Source organism: Dufourea novaeangliae, unplaced genomic scaffold (genome assembly GCF_001272555.1).
Source record: "Dufourea novaeangliae isolate 0120121106 unplaced genomic scaffold, ASM127255v1 scaffold16, whole genome shotgun sequence".
NCBI lineage: Eukaryota > Metazoa > Arthropoda > Insecta > Hymenoptera > Halictidae > Dufourea > Dufourea novaeangliae.
This window is the reverse complement of record NW_015373891.1, coordinates 4,144,377-4,164,544: the sequence shown is the minus strand read 5'-3', so window position 1 is coordinate 4,164,544 and position 20,168 is coordinate 4,144,377. Positions and strand designations below refer to the sequence as shown.

Below are 20,168 nucleotides of genomic sequence, written 5' to 3'. Positions count from 1 at the left end.
ACCCCCCCCCCCCCCCCCCCCCATCTCCCTATACACCGGAATTGATATACATATATGAGTACCTATATCTGGATATAGTGGTAATACTGAGTATGGTCATTGTGTGTATGACGTCATCATAATTCAGTATGCCTAGATAATATACCGATATAGATCAATATCAACTCATATTGAGATGAGGTAATCAACACCCCCTGCTGAGTTATTGATGAAGCTAGTATAAATAGATAGGATAAATAAATAGAGTAACTAGAATAGAATAACAATACTATGGCTCAGTATCCTGGTTAAAATAAGTTAGATACGAATCGTTTTATCAATCATAGTATTGTTATGAACATTGTGCGTACCACGTAAATATAAGAGTCGTGGAATAAATATTTCCAGTACTGGAAAACGAAGATAGTCACAACATATTCGTCTATTTCTTATTTGTATAAAGTTACGAGATCTTTTACCCTCATTACACGTGCGATCTTGCTTGAATCTTTAAAATGCCGTATACAATAAACGTATAAAATATCGTATAAAAAACGTATAAAAAACCATATAAAAAAGGGATAAGATACGGTATAAAAAACGTATAAAATACCGTCATATAATAAACGAGCGACAACGTCTGTTACACTGCTCAAACGATGAAAACCTCCATGCAAGGCTTATCGCATCTTCAAATAAATCAACGGTGAAGCAGTAATTAACTGACTGCAACATTTAGTGCAATCTCGCCGATAATTGCGTTGTCGTTGAAACGGTCAATTAGCAGGGAACAGAATAAGAATCCGTGGACTTCACAATAGCTCAAGAAGTATTTCCCCCGATCCAACCGGTTACGAGGCCTGAACGTAACAGAAACGAATCGATGGATCGCAGTTAAACTCGACGGGAAGATCAATCCGCGCCGTCGAGCCCGTTAATTATAATTAAACGCGATGGACCGAGCCGCGGACGCGAAACGATTGCGCAACCATCGACACTGTCGACGCGCCGGTTGATATAAATTGAACGCCTCAATGGGAGGCCTCGTGACTTTTTCGAGTAATTAATGTTTCATCTTTTCGCGGACGTTTTCGCGCCAGCCAGCCGTCAGTGGCCTGGAAACGCCGAGCAAAATCTTCCACGGTTCTGGCGAGCGTGTCCGACGACCTCGACTAGTGTTCGAGTTCTCGAATCGGCGCGCGACTGTACGGAGGTGTGCAAATTATTTGGCTCGATGCACGTCTTTCCACAATTTTCTAATTCTTCACAGAGTATATAGTAATAATAATAATTTAGTAACTATTTATACTCTTTGGTAAGTATTATATATCCCGTCCATATGTCACTTGATTATTTTGAGAAAAATGGAAATCGAAAGAGAAATGCAATTTCATTGATTTATTCGATTTTTCGGTAAGATTGTGATCCTGAATATAAGTCAAACATCTTTTAAAATTAATTCACAGAAATTACAAAATAATAATCGGTTGTAAAATTTTGTGACACTGTCTATAGTCGAATTAATTTAGAAATACTAAAAGAAGTAAGAATACGTGAAGAAAACTAACGAAGATGTAGGGGAAGTGATTATAGACTGATTTGAGTGTAATCAGGGGAGAATTTTTTTAAAAAATTCACTGTTAAAGTGCCATGATTCTAATAAATTATACAAATTTATAAATTAACTAATTTTGTTACTGTGCTATTGCGGTATTCACTTGATACAAAGGTTGTGAAACATCCGAGAAAATGCATTATTGTAACATTTGAATCGTTATTATAAGAGTGTACTAACCAGTCATTCTGACTGCTTCGGTAGTTTTAGCGTTGAAAACATAATTTTGGATAGAATAAGATCTTTAGTGTCTCTTACATTAGTGTCATGGTGTCTAGCATTCAGTGTAATACAAAGATTGAGGTAGTTTCTATTTTATTTGGAATCATAATATACCCCTTAATGAAACGATGAAATTTTGAAAAAGATAAGAACTTTTTTATGTCTTATATTTTCTTATCGTTTCGAGCCTAACAATTTGAACACCTCTGTCAAGCAGAAGTAACGTGCATATTAATTATAATTTGGTACTCACCATTTTGAAGAAAATCTGCCGCTGACGGCACCCGAGTCGTAGGAACAAATGATAAATTCTCTTTGTAGTATCAATAACTTCGTTTCACTGAAATTTCCTCCTCTATATCCTTTAGTATCTCTGAGGCACTCTACGACTCGTCAAACTCGCCTCCCTCACTTTTTCACTTTCTATTCTCCTCGATTATGGAAGAAAAAATACTGCGTTAAAGATATCACTGGTTTACTTTGGCTTGTCCCCTTGTCTCTTTTGCGAATACTAAAAACGCTGGAAACCTAAAAGAAAAAAAGAACCTGCAAACAGAAACCAAAGATTAGTCGAGTCGTGTTCCTGGTCTGTTGTGGTTAACGACATTCGATCGATACTAATTACTAAAGGCGTCGCAGAGCATTCTGGACCGAGGATTCAGATTTCGTTTTAACAGCATGTTCATCGATTTAAGCTCGGTGCACATGGGTGATGGTGGCGTTGTCGCGATTTCGTATCGATGGCATAGATTCGACGATATGTCCGAGCCAAAAATTGTTCGTAAAGTAAAAGTATAGACATTGATAGTACCTAGACTGTGGATTTCATACATTTATAGTGTACCCTACTCTCTAACATTCAGTATGATAAAAAGCTTCGCAAAGATTTACGATGTTTCTATTTTATTTAGAACCATAATAGAACCCTTAATGGAGCGAAGAAATTTTTAACCCACTCCATTTTCTATAAATTATTATTCTTGGGTAAATATCTGTAGTCTAGTAATAACAAATACATAGACACAGGAGTTAATTAACCAGTAATGTATACAATATATAACAGATAAGATGTAGGAAACTCGTACAATTAGCCCCCTGAGGGTCGGCACCCGTAGATTTGATAAGACCTAATCTCCCAGGGGCTGAATTCTACAAACGTGCTATATCTTGGCCACGTAAAAAGAAATCCAATACAGAATAATTTACACAAAACTGGTCAAAATTTGGGTTAGCCACCACTTGCATACTGCCAAACCTCTGTTCATGTCTCTACTGACAATGTGTTTACTACTTCACTGTATTGTTATCGTCTATTAGTTGCTCGCTACATTGACCTGTACCATAACGAACCACCGAATACGAACGACTCGATAAAAACTCTCATACATCGCGCAGATGAGCGGTCATTGACACAGAAGCTGCGAAATCCCTACGCCAACGCATCGCTCTTGTGCACCGAGCCTGATTCAGTCTGGAATACTTATACACGAACCGTTCGGCTTAGCGCGAGGACAAATCGAACAACGGCCTGGGATGACGCTCTCGCGTGTTGAAATACACTTGTCGCTAAACGATGACAAAGTGCTCTTGAATAAACTCGACGTTAACCAACATTCAGTGGAATGTCTGCCCGCCATTTGCCACGAAAGCATATTGGCGAATGGTGGAACGTTCGCGACGATATCTCGCGCGTGAAATACAGACGAATATATGTACTCCTCAGGTGTGTGCGTTTCTTCTCGTCGGCCCATTCGAAATGTCCATTTTTCAACGGCAGTCCCTGCCCTCTATCTAAACGTTCCATGGGCGCGCTCGTTAGAATTTGAACTCGGGGAAAACCACGGGGATCCTCTGGCGATGGAGATACAGGCTGATTCATAACGTGTGATCGCAACTTGTCTGATAATAAACGATTATTCGTCGTATTTGTAAACAATTTTAATATTTGTTTTTTTTTGTTCATACAGACTGTTTTACTTTTGTAATATTTGTTCGATAGACTATTTCAAAGAATTAGGGAATCGCCAGTGTGGACACTCCTATTGCACACTATTTAGGCTCTAAAAATTAACAAAACCACATTATTCTACTCAATTCTTTAATCTAGAATAAATACGAATAATAATTAATCAACTAGTCAAAATTTACATACATGACAACCTTACACCGTTTGTTTCCTTTATTCTAATAAAAGAAATATTTTTTTTCAATTTCGTCTAAAGTTTCAATTTTTATAGCGAAAGGTATTTAATTTTTTCACATAACAAGCACATTCGTCATTACCCCAAAAAGTGATAAATCCCTTATGACAAGTATACTCCTCAAACACAATTAAATGGTGAAACTCACAGTTTAATCGCGAATTTTAGCATCAGTATTATACTCATCAGACTTGTGAAACTCGATTTGAAAATACTCGAACTAAAAAGGTCTCCGACTCAACAACAATATCCAACAGACCATAAACACTGAAGCTCCGAAACCCGCATCATCCTTCACCCCTTTCGATAGCCAAAACTTTTCCTTATACAAACACTTTGTCGAGACCATTCTATCCCAAGAAGACGTTACTCACGTGCAGCTTAACACAGAAATTGAAATCAGGCCCGTAAATATCCTTCCGAGAGGAAGTTTCTTAAAGACTTAGGGAAGATGGTGGGGGTGGCATGGAACTTCTTAGCCGGGCGGGGGCCAGCGTATATTTACATAAATATATATTCATCCGCGAAGTTACACCCACACGTTATAAATTATCCGGTATATACATCTTGAGAGTACCCCTATCCCCTCGAAAGCTTTTTCGAAAACTGTTCTTCCCTTATATATTCCGCTCGCACTATAGGTAGGATACCATCTCTCGGCCACGAAGAGAATCGCAAAACGCCTGGTCGAATCCAACGGGCCGTAAAGTCGTAAATTTTCCACTGTGCCCCCCCCCCTTCCCTGAGAGAGGATCGCGCGACGAGGACACGATTGTTACAGCGACACGTGATTCGTCCGGACGAACCATCACTTTCACCGGGATTCGCGGATTACCAGAGAGGTAGGCGACAGAGATACGAGACAGATACCAGCGGCGACGAGCCACCGACGAAAAATCGTATCCCTCTTTCCCAATCTGCCGGTTGCGTTTAGAAAGTTTCCTGGTTGGATGTACCTGTCCAACGCGATACAGCACTCGCTGATGCGTGTTACACGATCGGGAGATCTTTGCGTCAATTCCAATTAATCGTAGCGCGTGCCACGATTCATAATCCCCCACGGACCGGGAGCAGCCTTGTCTCGTGCACTGTCTCTTTAATACACTTCCGGGGAAGGCTGTCTACGCTCGGTCCTCGTACGAACTCTCGATAAATTGAATCTGAAAATGGAGTTCGGTGATTAGAATCTGTTTCAACGGCTGGATCAGACGATTGCGATGGAATACCTCGAGAATCACTCGTTCGATGAGAGGATTTTTTACTTTTTGATTCTGGTTTCTTTGGTGTGATTGGTGAGGCTGGCTGATTTGACGATTGTTTACAAAGCCTGTGTTTCGAATATTTCATTCGGTAGGATGCAGAGCGAGGGGAAAATGTATCAGTGTTCTAGTGACTCTTATTATCCATTGAAATAACTGCTTTGAATGTAATGATAGGTTAAAAGTTATTTACTTCCGGGTATACTGTCATAACTAGACGATTTTATGCATTCATACAGGGTGCTTTATGTCAGCCGATTCTCTCGAATATCTCGAATATCTAGGAGATATTTTAAATTCCAAATTACGCGCGATGTTTAGGGACATACTTGTGGGTATCAATTTTACGAAGGTAAACATCATACATATTTTTAATGTTTATTTTAAGCTTACCAAAACCTCTACTGGTACCATTTTGTTCTACGTTCGTTCGATTGTGAAATGTAAGAAAATATTGAAAATTACTATATTCGTAAATATATGTTCGCCACTGTATGTCAGACAAAAGGCCGAGCGTACTATAAATCGAAAGAGATCCAGCACCAGAATCATTTAGTTAACGGTTAACGTGTCATTTGATATCCGTTCAATCCTTCAAGTCTGATTACGAGTAATTATCGAGGCTCGAGAGCAAGTATAATCATCGCTTACCTGTGCGAGAAAACAAAACATCTGTGGCGTGTTACGTAAAACAGGAAACCAGGTCGCGGGCAGACCATAGCTAGGCGGACGCGTGTACCAACACGGCCGCTCGATCGTCCTCCGTCAGGTATCTATCCGAAGATCGTTGATTTTACCATTCACCGTGGCTGGAACACACGATCTTCCGATACGTCGACTGTCGAAAAAATATGACCAGTTGTCGTCGTCGTCTTCGTCTGGAGTCCCCGTAGGTCGAGATCTTTTGTCACCGACATGCAGATCGGTCGCGCGTCTAGTTCACACACTTGGTTCCTATTCAAGCTGTCAGGTTGCGATCCTCCCGTTTGAACTGCTTAAAAATCGCCTACAAATACTCTCGTATGTTGATCATCTTGTTGTTGGTGTTCCCGATGAACCTCCTCTGCTTCACCATGTGGCCGGCCGCCGATCTAACCTGCCCGAAGATAAGCGTCCGGTTAAGAGTGGCCCGATTATCATCGAGGAATCGTCGTAAATAAACATTGATAACTGCACGGGACTGGACACATTATCGAATTCGAAAGCGTTCGCCATATCGTATTGGTATTTTTTTTTTACCCTTGAACATCGTAATCGTCGATGATATTGCGTGCGTGGCTTTGACGTAACCGGTCGCGAGGATCCCTCTGGCCGATTCTAATTAATTTCTGTGCGAGCGATTCGCGCCTGAAAACTATTGTCTCAACCGTGGGGCATAAGGTCCAGCTACTCCGATGCAGAACCGGCCAGCTTTATTGGACTTAATTCGACGGCTCGGTTTTAATTCGATCCCGGGTGGTGCCTTGTGCCACCGCGTTACCGTTCGAGTTTTCCGCGCGTTTTTGTAATGCTTGAGAACTGGAGGATGGAGAACGATCGGTCGCGAGACTACGAGAAGCATGACCGTAGCTTATCGGAGCAGCCGATCGGTTGGTGATTTCGCGTGACACGCCTATGAAAAGTCATGTGCGGCGAGATAAACTGCGATTTATGATTTGTCCTCGAAAGTCTACGACTATTAAAACATCATAATAGTAGTGGTTATTTTATGAGACGTTAAGTTTTAATGGAAAGTATATATGAATGTATAAAAGACTATCATGAATGAATTTAGTGCAAAAATAAATTCGTTTTTTCTTTCATGTGGATAGTATTATTCGACATTTGAATTTATATTCAGTGACTGTGTTAACCCCTTGTCTTATAGCATCGAGTCAGGCTCGTTTAACGATTTCAAAATAGATTTAATGAACCTGAATATTATTCGTTTCCTTTAGGTCGAAGTGAAATACTATTTTACAGATTAATATTTGACTTTTCGAGTAAATACACGATTGCAATAAGTATAGACATCCTCTTGTTCCCGGAATGTTACTGACAGTAAAGTAATTCTGGAGAGTACGGTCGTCAAAGAAATCGTAAAACAAAGGATAACGAACGAATATATGCTGGCTAACGATACTGTCAAATAATTTAACACTGTAATAATATTTTTGGAGATCAGAAAAAACAATAGTGATTATGTACAATTGAAGAGTACTCGTAAAAAACTCTGTAACCGATGAAAAATCAAATGTTTCAAGAGAAAAAGGGAACTTATCAGAGTTTGAAGTATTTACAAAATTTGATTTATTTTTATTGCTAAATGTGAGTAAGAATACAGTAACCCAAATGCACCATGAAATTTTCTATTTTTTGCATTAATGCAGTCCAAATTCATGAAAAAGAAAATTGTATTTATAAAATACCCTGTATACGCCACCTCTTAGTTGTGGAAAGAACTCAATATACTATTCGCTTAAATTTGCAAACATTATAAGTGCCAGTTTTATTTATTCTTTGAACTGGCACTTACAACTACGGAGGCGACGTTAGACGTACCAGTGACATCATTATTTTAGCACTATTCGTAACTACTTACAGAGGGAAATTCCACTTACATTGTGTACTACACTTTTCCCATTGGCACGTAGAATATTTTGTAATAAAAAAATTGTTTCAATGTTGACACTTACAGTGTTTTCTCCAATTACTCACGTTCGATCGAATGAATGAACACGAAATATTCGAAAAAGAAGATTAATCGGTAGAGTGGCACAAATTCGCCGTATGCTGAATAAACATCTAATGTTAATAAAACCGCTTTAAAAGGGAATGCTATCGAAGTAACACGCGCGGTTAGAGACTTCCGCGTAGTACCGTTCGCGTAAAAAGTGAGCACTGCACGATACCAGACCAACATTTAACGCGGAACAAGGCGATTCTTACTTACACTCATCGGTTACGGGCTGTGTTATCGCACTGGCAGCTCCAAACTTCGCTATACGGCCTCTAGCTGATGACCCTGGCAGCCATTAACGAGCACGGCAGCCTATATAAACAGAAAAATGTCAATGTCAATAAATCGGTCTCCGTGGAAGAGACGGCACGATCTACGTGAAACAGAGTACCGAAACGGGTTACTCGATTTTTTTTCGCCAATAGACACGTAAAGCAAATACTTTTCTCGATTATTAAGCCGTGTTCCCACGCGTGTAACGCGCTAGACTCGCTCTAGGGACTGTCTAAGACTCGTGCACGAGCGTGAACACGGCTTTATACTCAATTCCGAGATCACAATTTAATTAACTCTTTCCTATCCCCCGAGTTTCTCGTGGAAAAAAATTCCATCACGAGACAGTGTTCACGACCAATTAAGCCCTATCATTCGTCTGAGAATCTTTTAGAGTCTTGGGAGACCTTGAGTAGGGCCGAGCTTGACCCAATGGCGGCCACGTTGGTACTGGTAGATCTTTGTAAGTGTCCTTATAAGACTGTGTCCATGACCAATTAAATCCTATCATTCTTATTAAAGTGTTTGAGAGTACGCGGTGCCCTTAAATAGGGTCAAGTCGGACGCGACGATCGCCATGTTGGCGCCAGTAGCAGAAGATCTTTAAAATCGACCAGTGTTCTTCATGCATACAATTTAAAAATTAGGTACATTACGTGTTCAATTATAACAGGCGTTAAGTGAATTGTAAACAGTGCATATTTAGGATCAAGTATCTCTACACCAAGAAAATTATTACTATCATTCGTATAAATCTTTAAAAGTGTTGAATAACTACTAGTTTGAATCCTCTACTGGGGGTCAAACTTTGCCCAGCGACCTCCATATTGGTACCAGTAACAGAAAACATTCGAAGTTAGTGCTTTTCGTATTTTCGACATGAACATTATGTACTGTAATTTACCTAAATTACACGTTTAAAAACATGAACATTAGCTCATGCAATTTATCTAAATTGCACGTTTAACAACAATAAATACTCATGTTACTTACAACAGAAGAATCGTCGTCGAAAATACCCAATTCATTCCTTTCTATATAGCCTCTACAATTTATCATGGAAACCATTTCACAGCGAAACCATGTTGATGATAATTTCATGATGTAAATTTCGCACGTAACTGGTTGAGATGGAAGCTCACAAAAAATGCAGAACAAAATAAACTCCATAATCACATTATTTATTATTTTAGTGTATGTTCAAAGTGTTGTCACCCCATAGTGTGAAACATTGTTGGATACGTTTTAATCTCCTCTTTGTAATGGCACACAAAAAATAGGGCATACCGTTTAAAAAAACGTTAATATTAGAAAAATCTTAGAAGATAAGACCTTGAGATGACCTGCAATCTCATTTCTCCCCCTAAAATACACTAACTTGCTCCTGAACCATTTTTTTGTACCGTGACAAATAAAAGAATAATTGAAGATGGCAGAGTTAGGTGGGACACCCTGTATATAACCCCACAAAACCAATTCGTAAGTCTTCGAAGCCGGGTTTCAGTCAGTCTGCCGCCATATTGGTACCCGCTGAGCCGAAGACCTTTAAAGTTAGTTAGTTACTTTCGTATTTGCGCTCGAATCGCAGCTGAGCGACGTCTTCCCTGGTAACAGGCGTGAATTTTATTCTAGCCAAGCTCATATTTCACGTCTGGCATCGCGATACGAGGAGGATCGCCGTTATCAATCACTCGAATCCCGTTCCCTACCACCTCGAGGCGGCGCGTTCGAAACTTTCCCTTCCACGACGACGAGGACTACGACGAGACAAGGTGAAAAAAAAGAGGGGGGAGGGAATGGAGTTTCTGTGCAGTAGCTCGCACGAATTTCAGTTTTCCCTTCGAGCAAGGAATTCCGACGGCGCCCCGAGGCCGTCGAAATACACGAGGGAACTTCGTCTAGACATCGAGAATCTTTCAAAAAAGGCCACCGCCGCTTCACCATCGCGAGGATTCTCCTTTTGCTGATTTCGGAGTATCTCGAGCCGAATTCTCGTGGAAACACTCTCTCCCCGATTCTACCCCGGAGGATACATCCCCATCGAGGAACGTTCACCGCGACCAATAAGACAAAAATTCCATTTTCTATATTATTAAGAAAATTTCTATTTTCCATTGCGAAACTTTCCGTTTCCTTTCAATCGTTCGTCATTATCGCGACTCCATCGGTGTTTTCCCGATAATCGAGGTCTCCCTATCGTTATATGTCGCGATTGCGAAATTGCCTCTGGGAGAAAGCGACACTTTCTTGACGAGTCCCCCGGTTCGCGTGAATAAAAAAGATGAACTCTCCTTTCGCGATTTCCTTCTCTGTGCACTCGCAACCAGATTTATACGGTGTAATTTATTTTCGTGTATAAATAGATCGTTCGCGTGAATAACTTCAAGTTGTTCGCGAAGGCTGGTCTCTGAAGTGGTTCGCTTGAAGGTTATCGGAAACCGAGATCGACGTGAAAAGCGAGCCTGCTTTCGAAAACCTCGATACGGAGGGTCGAGTGATTTTCATGGTGGCCATCTTGCCGGCTCGTCGCACAGTGATCCAGGACTAAAATTTAGCTGTTTGAATGAATCTATATCTATGCAAAGTGTATATTTTTTTGGTTGGTAATCATGGTCGAATAATTGAGAATCAAATTTGATAGGTCCTAAAACAGTATGGCAGAGAAGTAAATATTGTTCGAAAATTTCATTGGTTTTATCATGTGTTTAGTATTGAATATTAGTCTTTAGGTATTTCTTTTGTTTTTAACCATTTGATAAATTTTTAATAGATTTTTGAGTATATGAGTAAATAATTTATTAATCCCCTTAATTTTTGAAGTAGGACATACGTCCTACTCAAAATATCTTAACCCTCTTGAACAAGAAAATAATCATAAATGTTTGTTCTTTATTTAATTTTAAAATAGTAGATCTCATTAGTTCAATCATTTTTTATTTAAAACAGCTAAATTTAAATTCTGGATCACTGGACACAGCACAGCTGTTTTAAGATTTCAAATGTTTAACTCGATGTATTCGCGTTTCACTCCAAATGTATCTCAACGTTCTTATCAAGTCAAATGTTCTTTTCTACAAATTTGAAGTAAGATCGATCACAATGTTTCCATTATTCAGCAACCTTTTTGCGTTTGGATAACGAAACAGTTTTCGCTAATCAATTTATTTTTAATTATTAGTTTTTAAACAAATACACCTATTAATAATATATCATAATATTGCCTCAAAGACAACGGAAGCAGTCATTTCACGCGTTCTACTACAATCCGAACTCCTACATCATTCTGGACGTCGCGTCGTTCGAGTAAACAGTTTCATTAAAAAGATCGCGTGGAATTCACGACACCTCACTTGTGCTGAATTGGAAAAAGAATTCGTCGCAATCAGATGGGGACCTTGATCTTATCGGGAAGCTAACGCCTATTAACGGAGCGATAAATCGTGCAATCGAAGCGTGTAAAGTTCGCGATAAATGTAGCACGTTCTAGATCTCTAGTGTACACAGAATTCCAATTGTAGCGTAATTCAATCGGGCGTATCTAATTCCAGGAAAAATGAAATACGTCATCGATTTTGAAACGTCGACTATCACGCATTCTTGGATGAAGATCACGGATTATCGCGGAACGACGGCGCATTCTCGCTCGATTATTTCGCTCTTGTCGTATTTCACGATGAATTTTACCGCCAATTGACCTACCATGGACGTTCAATCAACCATAGGGCCGACGAAACTCGCGCGTTCGATCAGACTAACGTCGATGAAATCGTTCCCTCTATGAACAGGACAATAAATTCTATGAAAGTTCGCGAGTTAACGTGCGAGTACGTCGACCTCGGCTGCGATCGATCGTGTATCTCCGAGTTGTGTGCTTAAAGGTGCACGCACACCGATCTTAACCGCACCACTCGTTGCAACACGATCAATCATGCGACTTCTGGTGAATTGCTCGAGGAATCGCAAAAATAACAGTTGTCTCGAGGTCCCTTTAACACGTGGAACATTTCGAGAATATCCGTAAAATATCTGATGTGATTTTTTTTTCTGGTGGCGAGCAAAGTGGATCAAGATCTGCGGTAATAGAGATTTGTAGTTTTGTATTGACTTCGGTGAGATGTAAGTTCCACCTCGTTTTTCGAAAGTTTTACGGAAAATGTGTGATTAATAGCCATTATTATTAGTTACTATTAGATTCTATTCTATTTCGTTAATTTCATTTTCCTCTTTTAGAAGCGGAGTACGATGGAGAACGATGATGAATATTATTGAAGCGATGCAGGAATTGATTTTTTACAAAATAGATGTGCACTTTGATGAAATGGAAACAACAGTGTACATACTTCAATTTTCGCATGGAAGAACAACCTGTATCGATCATTTTCATTCATAAACGTCAAGTTAAATATACGTGGCTGTAGAATAGGCCATTTGTAACAAGTTAATAATAAAAATTCTTCAGTTTATGAATAGCTGTTCAATTTCTGACAAACGTTCATTTTTAGTTGATTTTGACAGAGACAAACTAGAATCGGAACGCTTCCGCCGACTAATTGTACATTTATTGATCCCACTTTCGTAGAAATTAAAGTGGCTGAAGTGAAGCACGCTGAGAACGGTAATTATTACGTACCTAATAACGTAATAGATGAAAAGACGTTAGTTAAGTACTAAGATAGCTTACACTGATTAGTTCACTGCGTGAAATGAACGAATAAATTATTTCACCGTTACTATAATAGCCACTAATACTAACAATTAGATTTCAAATGTTTATGCAAATATAGATTTTTATGGATTAATTTTTAAAAAACTGGAACTGAAATAAAAATTGTTATTAAGGGTTCCATCAGATTCAAAGTAAAATGAAAACCTCATTGAACCTTATTAAACATTTTGTTATACTGTGAGTTTTAGGCAACTGTAAATACTATAAATGCATTAAATTCCATTAATAATAGGTATACTAAAGGATTAACACTAGAACTACCAATGTAGTCAAAACAACTGGGTTAGTACATTTTTATAACGATCATTAGAATTTTATTACAATGCATTTTCTCAGATCTTTTACAACTTTCATTGCAATATGAATGTGAGAATAATTAATTAACTTATGAATTAGTATATTTCAGAAACTTTCCCATGTTTATCGATCTAATAGAAATGGACATACATTTATCGTTGATAGTTCTAGTGATAATATTTATGTTCACGTTATGAAGTGTTCTAATATTTATAGACGACAGTGTATGCACACTCTATGATATTACACTGATACATCTCAACGTCTTCACTGCTCCGACTTGCTTACGTTACACGTGGGAACGCGGCTTAACGCACCGAGCCTCATGTAAATCGCGACGACGATACTGTTATGCTTTCCTTTTCGAAAGTCCCCGATTCCTACACACACACGAATGTCCCCGAGTGAATAGAATTTTAAGATTTACTGCGAACCTCACTCGGGTACAATAACTCCGTCGAGTTCACGTTGACATTTCCTAAACACTCAATAAAAATTTCATAACTTTCAATACATCGCTGCTGGAAATGACGAACGCATTGGAACTCCGAGAGCAACTCGAAACCGAGCGCAGCTCGCGATTCGCAAATCCTTCCAAGGAATATTATTGTTCAGTCAAGAACACACATCTGAAACATCACACCGTCATCCATTTAACTATTGGATTCTGCGACAGATACATGAAGTCTTAAAACTAGCGAATCAAGGATGATCAATAGACAACGCAAATTTAGGTACATATTTTCCAAGAATAATTTTCCCTTTAAAAAAATTCAGAATATCCAGGAAATTGACACTTAAAACACTGCAAAAAAAGAAACCTGAAACACCGCAGCGTTAAAATTTTAACCGCTAGATACGGTGGAAGAAAACTTCATCCTTAAAACTGTAAAATCAGGGACAATCGATAGACTGGGTGAATTTAGTAGTTGTTCAGGCGGGAACAATTTGCATGAAACAACAGAGAGTCCACGAAACTGATACACAAAAACAGTGAAGACACACCTGAAACATCGAACAGTCGACGATTTAACCGTTGAATCCTGCAGAAAATCCGATGGATTCAGTTTTAAAACCGTTGGATCGAGGATGATCATACACACCGCAAATTTGAGACCAGAAACGAACCGGTCGAAAGCACCGGCGCGACTAGACCTCCCGATGACTTTCTCCGGCTGTTTTCTGGTCGTCGTGCACACAGGCACGATGCAAATTATAGAGGCTGCCCTTCCGCGTGCACTAGGCTGCACGATTAGGACGCGGCTGGAACTCGAGGATCGATCCACCTAAAACCGCGAAGGATATCGACGGAGGGGATAGGGCTGAGTTTAATTTAAAGTTTCGCTTGATAATTCCGCGACACGTTGATTCGATTAGCCTGATTCGGTTGGTCACGAGTAGAACGACGGAATTGTCATATTTTTATGGTACGATTCTTGAACATAAAGAGTAGAACTCTATTCTTCACTTACATGTCAAGAATATATTCTTCAATTAACTAATTAATCATTTCGCTTAATTAATTGTGAATCATTTAATTTCTATCGATGAATACTTTGTAAAGAATTTACAAAGATGACCATTTCAATTTGTTAATTGAACGATTTTTTATCCTGAACTATCGTGGAGTATGCTCAATTGAAGACGATTAGAGATAATTTGGAGCGACTTATTCTGCGATAAAAGTAATTACGATGGTATTTATACCACTCCAGATGTACAATAAAGTTTACACACATTTAGACGACTGAATCAGAAAACGAGAATTATCGAGAGATGAAGATGAAATGACGCATGTATTAATTCGTCCCCACTGATCAACAAACTAATATTTCGTAAAGAATAAAGTGAAGAATGTATAAACGTAAGGTAAATTAAATTGAAAATATTATTTCTCTAATTGAAATATGCGATTAGATAATAGAGAACATGATTTCTTCGATAACCTTGTAAGCTGATCTTCTTACTGTTATCATAGTCGATCGAATCTAAGGATAACAAAACGTGTCTTTCTAGTATTATCAACATTTTTACACAACATACCACTAACGCCACGCGTTTTCGAAACTAATTCCGGAATCACATTCAGGTTGCCAACATTGCCATAAAGTGTTACGAAATATCGCGAACTTAACCATGTCGACAGAACCGGTTCGCCTGCCAAATGCAGAAAGAACTGACCGAGAGCTAAGAACTGAAAAGTGACAAATGTGTCCCTTGCGATTCGAAGAATCAGTGTATCGCAGAATTGCAAACGACTACCGTGTCATATCCTTCGAAACGTTTCCTGGTTCACCATCGATTTCCATCTGCCACTGTCACGCACGACCTTCTGCACGGAATACAAGGAGATTGTTTTATCTAATTGCTTCCATCTGGCCGTTACGAATATACACTTAATTCGACCTTGATGAAACCCCAGTTCCCAGGGGCCTCCAATGACTTCGGTAGAATCATACTCGACAGAAGTTCTCTTCGGAGAAGAACCAGTGGTGACAGTGGAATAATTTACAAAACACAAACCGCATTAAGAAATAGAAGCAATAGTTCGACCGTGATGGAACTTAAGTTCTCAGAGATCTGCAATGTCTTCGGTAAAGTCAGACTCGACAGAAGTTCCCTTCAAAGAAAAACTTCTGCTGACACTGGAATAACTTTCAAAACAAAAACCACAAGAAATAGAAACTACGAATTCATTTAATTTGACCATGATGGAATCCAAGTACTCTGAGGTGTCCAATGACTTTTTAATAGAGTCAGGCTCGATAGACGTTCCGTTCGTAGAATAACGTCTGCTGACAGTGGAATGATTACCAAAACAAAAGCCGCATTGAGAAGTGGAAGCTATGAATCCATGTAACTTGACCTTGGTAGAAACCCACTTCTTAGGGGTCTTGACCAAAAACTTCTTTAGAAAAAGTGATCTAATCACTATGGACCAGTTCCTAAAATAGAAAGCATCGAAGGACTGGAGACATAAACTCACTTGATTCAAATCGTGACGAAATGCATTTTTTCAGAGTTTCCAATGATTTCAGTCGATTGAAACTTGACATAAGTCAAGGTTAACAGAAACAATCTAACCGTGGTAAAATAATTGTCAAAACAGAAATTGCACCTAAAGACAGAAGAATACTAAGAAATAAAAAATAATTGTTTAAAATAATTGGTATTGGTAGCTTATTTTTATAATTAAACAACACAACATTTTTGATAACAAATATTTCTTCGAAGTCGAGTAGTTTTCGAGATATTAAGAAAAACATATTTTTCACTCGCGACTTTGAGGGCTGTTTTGAACTCCCTAGATGTGAATGTCAGTAGTTACAAAAAAGGACGTGTCATATATTTTTCGAAATACTATCTCTGTACCAAATAGCATGAAAATCGGCGTGTTACACTTGATTGATGTCCCTGGTGAAGAAATGGATCAAACTTGCATAAGACTATAATCATTTTGGACACACAATACTCATTTCATAGATGCTGTACCTACTCAACAAATGTGTTCTCGAAATAGCTTATCTCATATCGATGCGATAATTTCCAAAATAGAAACCGTATCAAAAAACAAGAGCAATCCAATCGGCGAACTGATCGCCACGGACGCGACAGAATGACGCAAAACCGGACGAAGAGTGACACATTTCATTCACCCGTGTCATTTTAACGCCTGTTTAATCCATGGCAATTGACGGCAACCTTTTGGGGGAACGCGGTTATCGAAAATGTCGACGGCGGAGGCGACGTTTAGGTAGGCAAGGCTGGAAAATCGATACGGTTCTCGGAAGTCGCGGATGCGTCATTGAATCGATACGCGATTCCTCGGGCCAGAAATCGGAACGCACCCGTACCTACGCGGTGCAACGTGCAACCGATGTGCAGATACCGTCGCGTTCGCTGCCGTTTGCGTTTTTCAAATTCCGAAAACGAAATTCTCCAACGTTACGGCAATCAATCGTGTGTCACTCAGATGGAAGGAGAATCGTTGCCGATTTCTAGGGTTTAACAAGTGGTTAACTGTCCGAAACCAGTAAACGTATGTCGTATTTTGTAGTTAAGAAGAGTGGGGAATGTACAGGGTGAATCATTTAAATGGATCAGCGCGAATGTCTTCGAAATTGTCGATGTTAACGAACAAACTTTCACATAAAAGTTGAATGGTTTCGAGAGGGAAATCATTTGAAGTGAGTAGTTTCTTTGTAGGTGGTCCCCTATGGGATGCATTATGGTTACATTCCTTCTTTTGAATAGAGTCACATACGAAATATTATATTAGATACATCTGGTTGTTACCTAAATTTCCACGGCGATTGTAACATGAAGTAATGAAAACGATGCTTCTGATGTGTGCATTAATAAAACGTTGAAATGGCAGAATCGTCGAAAGTTCTGTATGAAAAATCTATACAATACATTATTCTCGAGTAAAAAAAAATTTTAAGTATTTAACATACACTTCAATAGTTAGCAATGTCATATCATAGTCATTGACTGCCAAGTGGTCACGTATACGTCCGAGCGTCGTCTTTACACTGGCGCCACATTTCCGTTTCGTCCGGTGGAATTTCGCTCGCGGTTTACTCACGCCTAATGTAACACGTAATCTTCTATTTACGAAACATCTTACAATAGCGAAGATAATCCACGTTGCGCGTTCTTTACCGAAAAAAAAAAGAAAAAAAAACGGTAAGTATATTACGGTCGACCTTAAAGCGATTTGACATTAGCGGTTCTTTTTCAGCCGCGTGAAAAACATATCACAAGCGCAAGACGACAAATGGAACAAAGAGACCACTTGTAGCGTGAAAAGGATGGCAAAACAACTACTTGGAAGCCACTAGTATGAAACTGCTCTCTTACAATTAGCCGACAGTTCACGTTTTCTTGTCTGCAGAACGGACGGAAACACAGGTTCTTCGTATGGTTTCGTTGCATTTAATAAAAATAGTATCTATACGTTACAACGGTACTATCTTCTTCATGGTATAAGAAAGGTGCTTTCAAATATATCAGTTATTTCCACGTAACGATAAGTGAACCCCCGTCTATTTGCTGTCGGCGTTTGGATAACGTAACGCAGCCGATATCAGCAGCATGGAAAAGATTACATAGATGTATACAGGGTGTTTCGTAAGGTAACAGAATGAAGGAACGGATTATGGAGAAAAATAAGAAAGTTTTACAGGGAAAGAAACCCAATTTAAGGTCGCCGATTTTAACGAAACTGTTAAGACTTGTAATTGATACCCTTCTCCTTAGAAATCACCTCCTATATGGGAGCAGATACTCGAAAGTTTTAGCGTTATTTACTTTCGAAGTTTATCGCAGGACCTAAATGCAAATTCTATTGCCCCATTATTCGCAGGTGTTGTAACGTCGAGGCAATATCCATGGTTTCTATCGTGACGAAACAGAGTACAAATACGTCCCTTCCAAAAATTATAACGTACTTGAATGGACATTGTCCCGATACTCCCATACCTGCCAATAATCGAGCAACATATATATTTTCTATTAAGCCCCTGTATAGAATTTATTTCACTTTCAAAATCTCTTATAAAAATCATTAAAATACAATATGTATAATCAAATAAAGCTTCACTTTCGAATCGAAAATATGAGTTACCTGTGAAACGATTAATTTCTAGGCATACGTTGACTCATTTTTCTTTCAGTTCTTACAGTTTCTACCTATTTGCATGATACACCCTTGAACACAACAATCACACACAATTTCCTCCGCCAACCTACACACAGAACCGTACACTTTCGTTACTCACTCTGCGTCACAGGTCGTCGATGACTGATGCAGCACAAAACGTATCAAATTTTAAAAACGTGACTGTAAATAAATTACGAATACCAAATGATAAATGAAATTCATTCGGCCACAAGTTCACCAAAGCGCGCGCGATCTTGAAAATTCTTACTACACTTTAACATTCGCGGCGACATATTTTCGGCGAAAGAAGTCTCTCTCGCGCGGAACTTCGTTATCTAAACGACGAACGAAACGGGACCACCGTTTAGCGGTAATTGAAACTTATGAGGCGTCCATCGTAAATTAAAAGGTTCACGACAATGAACAAACTGCCTGTCATTCCGGCGCCGTGCAACGCTCGCGATCGTTCCCATTAGCGATTGCAAGAATACGACGAAGATTTTTATTTATCTTCGCCGGTCCCAGTCGACGCACGTTATCGTTATCTGTAATAAGACGGGAGCGGGAACCGGAGGTGACGCTGCGAAGCTGATTTTCTGCAGGATGCGTCGTCCGGATGCAAAAACCGGGAGGGAAAAAAAATGGGATTGACACGATGAAACGTGGATTTCCCCCTGGGCTACCGGTTGCGTCATCGCGTCAGACGATCCAGCGGATACCGATCCTTGGGAATGAACTCCCCTTGGGAATAAATTTTGAAACTGATCCAACACTGTAACGACAGCTCGTGTAGGAACGTTAGATGATGTAGATTAACAATAAACTAATTTAAAAATTCCTTGTTTTTCTGGAAATTGATTGAAAATAAAGTAATCCCAGCGAGTTCGATTACGACATGAATTGTAAATGGTTAAGGTTGTTCATAATATCGAATAAAAATTACACTTTCTCCACAATGGGCAGAATTAATGAGAATCTTGTATTTTATAATTTAAGTGAATTTTTAACATTAATTCGTTCTCGTTCGGCGTTTAGTAGCATAAGTGTCCTTATGGGTGACTTGTGGGTAGTAGTGTATATGTAACACAGTGTTCGTTGTAAATACGAGTCCTATTGTTGGTAAACGAATATTAAATAAGCGGAGAAGGCATACGAATTACTGTATTATATTATTAAGAAGTATCGCTGAAATTAGTTCAATACTTTGAGCGA

At 39.1% G+C, this 20,168-nt stretch overlaps 1 protein-coding gene across 1 annotated transcript in view; it reads right to left on the bottom strand.

The window, feature by feature from the left end:
- LOC107188703 (multidrug resistance protein homolog 49) overlaps nt 1-20,168 on the bottom strand; it is a 116,609-nt gene that overhangs the window by 82,295 nt on the left and 14,146 nt on the right. Inside the window, exons 2-5 of the mRNA XM_015577048.1 lie at nt 8,209-8,307; nt 5,928-6,372; nt 4,974-5,177; nt 2,070-2,362 (exon numbers count right to left, since the gene is read on the bottom strand). The gene's annotated coding sequence lies outside the window, so the exon portion shown is untranslated. The remainder of the gene's footprint in view (nt 1-2,069; nt 2,363-4,973; nt 5,178-5,927; nt 6,373-8,208; nt 8,308-20,168) is intronic.